This window comes from Athene cunicularia (genome assembly GCF_003259725.1).
Source record: "Athene cunicularia isolate RWA chromosome 5 unlocalized genomic scaffold, athCun1 chr5_part2, whole genome shotgun sequence".
NCBI lineage: Eukaryota > Metazoa > Chordata > Aves > Strigiformes > Strigidae > Athene > Athene cunicularia.
This window is the reverse complement of record NW_020799102.1, coordinates 8,827,762-8,837,794: the sequence shown is the minus strand read 5'-3', so window position 1 is coordinate 8,837,794 and position 10,033 is coordinate 8,827,762. Positions and strand designations below refer to the sequence as shown.

Sequence of the window (10,033 nt, the reverse complement as noted above, 5' to 3'; positions counted from 1 at the left end):
AGAAAGGTTTAAAAAAAAAACCCAACCCAAAACCAAACAAAAAGTAGGAGTTACAGTATGGCAAACCAGGCACAGTTGATCTACAGACCAAATGCCTTCCAAGAGGGTGGATTGCTGCAATCTTGGTTGTCTGTGGCCAGTAAAGATGTCATAGTTCTTTTGTAGGGGTTGGCTTTTTAACTCGAAGTAATTGACAGTAGGGCTAATTGCATTGTGCTTAAAGAAAATCTAGCTACAGTTCTGAACTTAATGCTAAGGAGATGTACACACTAGTAAAAATCTTGAGACACAGAACAGTGGTGTAATTCATTATCCACTATAACCGTAAAGCTGCAATGGGAAAGGGGTTGTGTTTTTCAGAGAGGTTTGTCTACAGTACAGACTTTGCTGCTTCTGTAGTTAGAAGTAAACTGTTGGTTGATTATTTGTTTGAATGTTGCTATGTTTCGGTATCGCTGGAACCTTACTTTTCCCTGTGCAGCATCGCTCTCTGCAATTTTACCACTCCCAGCAGAAGGTGCTTTTCATTTGTGGGTATTTGTTGCATACAGTTTCCACCAGCTGAGCTCGCTTTGTTAGCATTTGTCAGTCTCAGAAACTTGAATGATTAGAAGTGTTTATGAATTTTACTCTCCCTTACCATGACCTTCTCTCTGCATAGGAGACATAAGATTGTGCTCTCTTAGTGCTTTCTGTGCGTTGTTCCCTGGGAACAACAAAGCTTGTTTGGTGGGATGCTGGTGGACCATAAATTAGAGGGTGCTGTTTTGTAGACACTCTTTACCTAGACTTTCCTCTGCATGCCCATTGCACACTCGCTCTCACTTTAATAGTTTGTGTGTGGATTCAATGAGAAAAAAGTAACCTCTAAAATGTTTTTTAATTCTGTATTGGAAATGTGCAATGCAAAATTTTCTTCAACAAGTTAATCCTTATTCAACAAGTTTCATTTTAGTAACAAACTTCATTGAGGTTGAAGAGCGTGTAGGGAAGTACAGAGAAGAGGGGAGGGGGGTTTGTGAAGCAGGGACCTGTAATCCTGGATTAAAAAGTCTGTTGCTGAAGTGACTCCTGATCACCACCTGCCTTTTTTACTCATGAATCTGTTGGTTTGTGTCTTGCAGTGGCATCACTGAAGGGCTGGCTGTTATTGCTGTGGGAGATCAAAAGCTACTTCCCGTTGTATCTTGTGTGTCATCTGCAAAACCACCGGTCACAGTGAGTTTCTCCTACATGCACTCTGTTTTCCCCAGTGAGCATTTGTTAGCTGTAATCTGCGATAATAATCTTTTTCTCTATTTATACTTTGTCAGTACACTTAATACTGCAAAAAGATTTGATTTACCAGTCCCAAGCCAAATGGATACATACCTTCTCCCTCCCCACACACCCCCAAAAGATCATACTGGAAGCTCAGCATTGCAAACTCTTCTTTTCCAGCCACCTGCACACCTTGTGGTGGGGGAACAATGGAAGACTATGTGCTTTGAGTGTGTGTTCTGGTTATTCATCCAATGGCCTGGATGAGAATTGGACAAAATACTTTGTTCCTGAGAACAGTGTCAGAAAGAAAAACGTATTTAGATAAAAAGAGGAATGAAAATGATTACTTGGATAAAGAAGATTAAACTATCCTAGTCATTCAGAGTGCCAGAAACAAGCACGTCATCCCTATGTGGCATCTAGTCCCAGGCAGTGGCAGGTGGAAGGAGAAAGTGTCTGTGCTGGAGTGTCCCTGAGCCTGTTCCTTAGGTATACTTTTAAAACGAGAGGCTGGAATTTTCTCAGCAGCGTAAGAGATCTAGCTCATTTGGTGCCATTTAGATGCCAAGTGAAAACTCTTGAAAATCCTCACTCCCTCAAATTCTTTTAATTTCTACCTAAAAGAAATAGAGTGAATAAAACGTGTCCCTGCTCCTACCAGCTGTCTGTGAATGTCCATATAACCTGACTGTGATTGTTTTATCAATAATTCTCTTCTACTGTAGCAATACCTCAGTAAAATACACTCAGGTGGTTTTGATATTTCAGACCCTTTAGAAGGATGGTATAACAATTGCTTGAAAAGCCACCTCTGGTTTTCAGACAATTCTTTATCTGTCTTGCGCTGGTTGGGAAAGCTGAATATGTTGGTTGTGTATCTCCTGTGCAGAATCCATCTGCAAGACTAGAAGGGCAGGAACAAATCTATGCATGTGCAAGTGTTTGTTTTGAGAAAAACTTGAGGACTCAATAAACAAAACAAAAAAAAGTAAGTGCTGAAGGGAGTGTAGGACACTTGTACAATTAAATGGCACTGAAGATTGACGTGGCTTACATTTTGGGTTATGGGGTTGGGTGTAAGGGAAGTAATCGTGCTCAGATAACTGATTCTCCTAGAAACTAATGGCAATAGCAGGAGGAAGCAATGCTTTAAAAGGAAAAGTCCCCGTGTTGTGGTTTGAGCCCAGAAGGCAACTGAGCACGATGCACTCATTTACTCACCCCTCCCACCCCAGCACTGGGAAGGAGAAAAATTAATCCAAAGGCTCAGGAATGGAGATAAGGGCAGGGAGGGGTTGCTCACTCGTTAGCCATCACAGGCAAAAGGCAGGCTTGTTAGAGGAAGAAAAAGGATGTCACTTTAATTCAAAACACTAACAATAATGACAACAGACAGAATAAGACAGTGAGAAGCGTTACCATATCTTAAAAACGTCTCCCCTCACCTCTCCCTTCTGCCAGGGCTTGGTTTTGTTCCCGATATCTCTACCTCCTTCTCCAGCAGTGCAGGGGCAGGGGATGGGGGTGCAGTCAGTCTGCGGCTTCTTCCTGCAGGGGAGGGGGGCAGCACTCCTCTGCATTCTTCCCCTGCTCCATGTGTGTCCCTCTCACAGGAGACAGTCCCCCACAAACTCTCTCCTTTGTGACTCCTCCCCACGGGGTACATTCTGCCTGAGATGTTCCGGTGTGGGTCACCTCCACGTGTTTTAGTCCTCCCAGTGCCAAACTACAACTGTGGGGGCTGCTTCTCCCCACAGAGTCCCAGGGGTCCCCCACAGGCTACAGGCGAGTCTCTGCTCCCCTGGTGACCTCCATGGGTGGCTGGAGGTAGGGAGGATGGCCCTGACGTCTCACCATGGGATACAAGGGGGCTCCATGCTCTGGCACACTTCCCCTGCTTCCTCTTCTTTCCTTCCACTGACCTCAGTGTTTGCAGAGGTGTCCTTGTAACTCAGCCTCAAAGTTCCCCAACCCCCTCTCAGGTTCCCCTTCTTAAATATGTTATCGCAGAGTTGCAGCCGCCATAGCTAATTGCCTCGACCTTGGCCAGAGGTGGGTCTGACCTGGAGCTGGGGGAGCTTCGAGAAGATTCTCACAGGGGCCACTGCTGTAGCCCCCTCCCCTGCTACCAAAAACCCCACCACACACAAACCCAGCACACCCCAAAATCTCTTCTGAAAGGTTATAGGAAAGAGAATTGGATTCAATGTGTGTTTCTAGCCTTTGTCTATATTGTAGATGCATAAATTTTATATGACTTGTAAAATAAAGGTTGCTTCTAGTGAGCTGTTGTGTTTTGCCTGGAAGGATAGAGCCAGCTTGCAGCATATGTAGAGAATAACACCTGTCAGAAATTGAATATTGAGTGAAAGTAATCGTTTTAATCAAAAGTAGTTAAAAGTGAGGCTGAGTCGAAAGAAGGAACAACTGCTCAGCTGGAAGAGTGCTTCTAGTCCTGCAGACGTGCCCTGAGATGCATATTTTATTTATTAGAAATATTGATCAAGGCCATGATTGTACCTTGCATTAATACTGTTCTTCCCAATCATTGTGATCAAGATTTTTTAACTCTTTGAATTCCCCTCCTTTCTCTGTGACCAAGTACAAAGCACTTGGTGCTGATGTGATGGGCAGCTCAGCACTTGGAGGTGGCTGGTTTGGCCCTTCTTCCCTTCTGATTTAGTATTGTGCAGAAGTGACTGTTTTAATCATAAAAAAAGCTGAAAAGTCATGGGGAGCTCACTCTCCTCTGAGGTCTTCTAATAAACCTGCAAGTGAGCTTTGCCTCTGCTGAAGGTAACATGATCTTGTCACAGAAGCTGCCTATGATTTTCCTCTTTCCCCCTGTTAATCACTTAGATCCTTGATCCTGACTGCAAGCATTTTTCTGATGGATGGATCTTACTCTGGACCATGAATTTTGACTGGGTAAAATGCAGGAAGGAGAAAAGGTTTAAGATGTGTCTTGTGTCTGTTAGGTTAATGGTTGGACTAGATGATCTTCAAGGTCTTTTCCAACCTAGATCGTTCTGTGATTCTGTGTCAGCTGACAGAGAATGGTACTCAGGGGAGAATTGTCTTGGTGCATAGAGATGTTTGACCAAATCTACTGACTGTGGCAAAGACGTGCCAGTTCATATCAATTAGCATTCCTGACAAATCATCTGTAGCGACTGTGGGTGTTTTCTGAAGAGAGTCACTGTCAAGAGGTGTCACTGGGAACAGTGACTGTATGTACAGCTCAGCTGAGTACTGTAAAGGAGCCCCAGACTTCTGTGTTTCTGCAAAAAAACAGTCTAGACTGTTATTTGAAGTTCTTGGCTTTCAGATCAAAGCCAGGATTGCTTCAACACACTTAAGCCTGCTTTCTATTTCTCTTGAGTCAATGTCCATTCTCTTCTTATTCTTTACAGTGCCCCGAGAAAGGTGAATCCCCGTCGAACCCATAGAAGCTACCTCTACTTGGCATGTTAAAACTAGCTGGCAGCAAAGGGTGAGGTTGCAGACGAGTGATGTCGAAGGCCTTTTCTGTGCCCTGGTGTGATGCTGGGTGCATGCTAGATGCTGCACTGGCAGCCCTGCTGATGCAGTCGCTTCTAACCTTGACCCACACCACCCTTGGCTTCCTGCTCTGACTTGCTTGTTATTGTGTTTAGCCACCAGACTTTGCAAGTAGGCTGCATATGTGCATGCTGGCTGGTGTGCCTCTTGAAAGGAGAGTGATCTGGTAGCTAATTTAGAGCTCTGCAAATCCAGTTTCAGCTCCGTGGTCTGCTTGCAGATTGCCTCTGAGAATTCAGTAGCGAGACTTAGTCTCTGTGCCAGTTTTCTTTCTGTTAAAGGACAGTTTCCACCTTGGATGGGAACCAAGGGTGCAATGGTGAATGCTCCAGTATAGTGGTTGAAGAAGTAATGTAAGTATTAATCAGGATGTCTCACTCTTATAATTGTACACAGCCCAAATAGTATCTCTGAAGTCTTTATAGCAGTCAAAATGAGATCATGAGCACTGTGTATGGACGGGAGGGCTGTGTACCATGCCAGTGATGGTGAGGTGTGACAGGAGAAGCCAACATCTGCTGTCCCACCCTGATCAGTGAGTGTGTCTCACCTCTCTGAGTGAAAGTGCTTGCTTGGACCTGGGACACCAGAGGTTGGGAACAGCCTGGGTTCATGTTCCTCACCAGGGGTTCAGCAGCAGGTGCTGCTTTGTTTCTCGTGGCTTTGCCTTGTGTAGTCACATCTGCTTAACTCAGCTGGCCTGCCTGTTGTGTGCTGGCTTTCAGCATTTACTTTAGGGTTGCAGGAAAGTCTTTTAACTTGCTTTCCAAATGTCACTGGGTGAAGTTGTTTTCAGACCCTGGCTGTTTCACAGTTGCACAGCCTACCTCAGAATAGTTGCTGTCCCTGGTGTGTCAATGAATAGGATCTTGATAGGATTGACAGCTATAAAACATTCCCTCTGAACTTTGAGATGAAAGTGAGGCATTTCCTTTCTCCTTCCGGAGGGCTCATCTGCTCTAAGAGGAGGGAGGTGGTTTGCTTTTTCAAAATGTAACTCGTATCAGGTATCATAGCAGTGTCTATAGCGCTTCGGAGCAGCATGCTGTGATTGCCTCATGCCGGGGGAGACTGGGAATATGGGAATGAAAGGCAGCTCTGCCAAGAGGTTCTGTCTGCATTGACAGGGTAGTACATGTGACACTTGTGGCATTACCTGAATCTCACTGGTGACACAGCGGAAAAGGAATAGAGTAAAATCAAGTGAGAGTTCAGATATTCAGATTGCTGAAATATTCAGGTGACTCCCTGGGGTTTGGTCTGCTTGCTGGCTAATGGCAGAGCATGGGGAACTGAATAGATTAAAGCAGTTTGTTTGGCTTTACACTGCAAATACATAAGCCAACCTTGCTTTGGCTCCCAGCCCAAGGTGAAAAGGATGGCTGATCACCCTGCTCTTTCAGCGTTGACAGTCATTGCTGTCAGGGACAGATGTGACTTGGGTCCAAGATAACAGTGTGAGCGCTTTTTAGTGGAAAGGTAGATTATAGGAGATAATGCAATTTGTCTGTTCCACAGTGAAGGGAAACAACAGAAATATTTTTGTGTTCTCTTCGTGCATTTTTATTTTCTTTTTTTTTTTTTTTCCATATTGTTTCCTAGGATGCAAGGATATTGCTCAGTATTCTACGATCTTGGTTTATATCTTTGGTTCATCCAGTCCCATAACCTGTTCCTCCTTATGCCAAAGCCCCACCTGCAAGGAAGCAGGCAGTTCTGAGATACTTTCTCTGCAGAAAGAGGTCTGTGTGTTTAATCCTTATGAAAATGTTTTGAAGAACTGAACAAGAAAGTAGTGTAAGAATTTGGTGGACAGATTAATTGCATTCCTGCTTCAGGCTGTTTATTCGTAGCTTTAACTTTTTAAGGCAAAAAGGAGGCTATTTTTAGCTTCCCTTTTTTCCCCTCTATATTAACCCAAACAAATTTCCCTCTCGGAGGAGAGGGTGGAGTTGGGAGGAAGGAAGGGTGGAATTGAAACCGCTTCATTAAATCAGTTTCAGGATCATCAACACACAATTTTGTTTTCACGTTATGGTTCTGAGCACACAGAAGTCTCTTTACACTTTCCAAAGAGGGGAAGCTTTGTGTGTACAGAGGGAGAGAGGGAGAGCCTCTGAGACAATGAAGTGGTTATGGAAAGCTTATGACATTTGCTTCCTGAATTTTTTTTTTTTCTAATTACTTCTGTTAGGGTTAGTATGTTATTTCCAAGGAATCATGCAGCTTGATGACAGTTTGCTCTCACAGCTCCTAACTCCCAGTAAATGCCTTGTATTGCAAGATGAAGGGAAGGATTTTGCTATAAGCAGGAAGGTCATTTACATGTTGCTAAGCCACTAATGATAGATGTTCTCCCTGAGATCCCCATGTATATCTGGTAAGAGATGGAACCTGATCTAAAGACATGAGACTAAGGGTAGAAGATGAACTGTCAGGAGGGTAACCAAATTCTCCTGAGTCCTAGTATATATATTTTGATGGTTTTATGGTAAGCTGCTTCTGAAGTAGAGAGCAAGAGCAACAGCTTCCTCACTAGGTTGATGTGACTTTGGCTTTAACTTTCATATGATTACTGACTTCAGTGTGCTGCAGGAGGGGTTGCTGAGTCCAGAGCCTGTGGATCCAGTCTGTAGAAGGAAGGATACATACTTTGAGACTGACTGACAACCTAGCACCCAGTGCTGCCTGGCCACTGCAGAGTACTGCTGCTTTTTTTTAATTTCTCTGAATCTCTTGGTCTTTAATGTTGGTTCTTCAGTACCAGTTAGTTTCCCCTCCCTCTCTTGTTAAGAGCTGAAGGACTTTTACAATGGAACATCTGTGAAGTCCACCTCTGGTGGTGGTGGAGATGCTCGTGCTGGTCTTTCTGACTGCATGGGCTACTCAAGTTGGATCCTAAATTATCTTTTCATTGCCATGTGTTGCTCCTGCTGTGTGTTCTCCTGAGCTGTTGGAGAACTAATGAAAATCAGAGGTTACATTTGTGTCTAAAGAAAGTAGAAACTTTTCTGTTTTAGAAATAAACAGGAAAAATAAAACCAAAAAACAAAAAAAAAACCCCAAGCAAATCCATCTCTTCTAGTAATAACTGGTTACCAAGTTATTAAACTCTGTGTATGAGCTCAGAGCTGGAAAGGACAACTTGACTTTCCAAGCCTCAGTCCCAGGGAAGACTCTCTGCTGCTGACGGATCAACATGGGGCAGGAGCCCTTTCTGTGGAGTCTCAGGGTCTCTCTTTATCTGCTTCCTTCTCCTCTTCCACTTCTCCCAGTGCGAGGCTGCTCCAGATCACAACTACTCCCTACTCAGATTTTTCTGACGTCCAGCCTAGAAATGTTCATGGTTGATTTATCTCATTTCTGCACCAAGATAATCCTGTCATTTAAGTGGCTCTTCTCATTTCTTGCTGCTCCCCTCCTCAAATGTATATGCAGGCAGTGGTCCTGTCTTTAACCAGGCTGTGTTTTGCCAGTTTAAGCCAAATTTCCCTGAGATAGGCTTCTTACTCTTACCAGCACTTCTGTGCACCTATCCTTGATTCAGTTAATTATCCTTGAATTTTGGTGTGACTGCTCACAATCAGAGTGTCTGGGAAAGGCCTGCACTAATTTCAGCTTTATTACAGTTAATAACCATTAACTGTAGCTTAAGCTAGATCATATATTTGAGAAGGATTCTCTGGTCTTTCTTTGAAGACCTCAAGTAATGGTGACTTTCTCTGCTCTAGGGGAGTTGTGTCAATGGTTGGTAACTTTGATGTTTAAATATCTACCTTAATTTGAATAGGTTACCTTTAGCCACTGCATCTTGAAATGCCTTTTTTTGTTAGTTTACAGAGGCTTTTATTATCAGAAATCTGATTTTTATTAGAAGTGCTTTTATACTTGCAGACTATGTAAAGCAATTAGTAAATTACAAGAGTTTGAATTTCAGAAACCCAGCACGCCTATTCCAAGAAAAGGTCCCTTTTAAGGTATCTTTGAGTATCCAGAAATGGCTCACTATCAGCTTCCATCTCTGGATGACACTGGGCGCTGCACCAGCAAGAGTATATGCAAAGAATGAAAATAAAGTCCATTATTTATGACCCTCTCTCTGAGTTTCCCTGGCTTGTGTGAGGAAAGTGGAACTACTTGGAAATACTTTGCCTCCCCCTGGATTTCTGGCTTCTTTGAAGGTTGTCTTGATCTTTGTGAATAATCTTTGGCTTATACGTTTGATTTCATGCCAGCAATCTAAATCTTTCTGTAATGCGCATTCCTCCAGGCTTTGTTTATCACGAAGATTTGAGGGATTTTGCCCACGGTTTGGTGTAGTGCCGTTTCCTTCTCCGTTTTCCTTCTCCTGGCAGTGCAGAATAGCTGGCTGTGGTTGGGAGCAAGGCACAGCCTGCTGTGCACAAAGTCAGGGTTTGTTGCCTGGCAGTGCTGCAGGTGCTCTGCCTGCCTAGGAGTGAGCTGCACAATTGCTCCCCGTATCTGCCTTTAAAGTGGGGACAATGACACTTTGCCTGGCCCAGCTGAGCTCTTGTGCTTTCCTAAACCCTTCTGATGCCACACTCTCTGACTGCTTAGCCACTGGGCTTACAGTGATGGTAGCACAGGGCTGCTAGCGAAGATCAACTCGTGGTCCCCAAAACCCACCTGAAGGGTGGTCTGGCTGAGTTTAACACTCTCACTGTTGGGACTGCTTGCGTTAGGATGCTGCTCAGGCTGGCTGTGGTTTTTTTTTTCATTCCTTGTGCTCTCCTAGTCTCTGGTTTTTGTTTCACACTGTCCCTTGTAATATATTCTCATTCAATGGCTTCTAACCTTTTTGGAACAATGGACTGTTGCCAAACATGAACTTTCTGGCAGACTGAGCTCCTTGTTTATCATACATCACTATTCTTGCATTCAGGATGCACTTAATTTTGCTTATTGGAGAGGCTGCAAATATTTATTGTGGCCCTGTGAGCTGCTGCTGGGGAACCATTGTGTTACTCAGCATATGGTCTGGTTTTCTTCAGCTTCACAGTGCCTTACATAATGTCTTGATCAAAGGTGTAGTAATACAAATGCATTTGTCCTAAAATCGATTGAGTAAATGCCTGAAATACTGGGGTTTCAACCCCCAGCCCCAAATTAAGGTTGACACATGGGTGATTCCCACAGCCCTTCACCAAGGAGGGGTGAATTTACCTTTAGGCTTCCCTCCAGGGTGGTG

At 43.9% G+C, this 10,033-nt stretch overlaps 1 protein-coding gene across 1 annotated transcript in view; it reads left to right on the top strand.

Annotated features, from left to right (window-relative positions):
- Nucleotides 1-1,195: 1,195 nt before the first annotated feature.
- The window catches only part of TSPAN4 (tetraspanin 4), a 383,591-nt gene continuing 374,753 nt past the window's right edge, over nt 1,196-10,033 (top strand). Inside the window, exon 1 of the mRNA XM_026850346.1 lies at nt 1,196-1,218. The gene's annotated coding sequence lies outside the window, so the exon portion shown is untranslated. The remainder of the gene's footprint in view (nt 1,219-10,033) is intronic.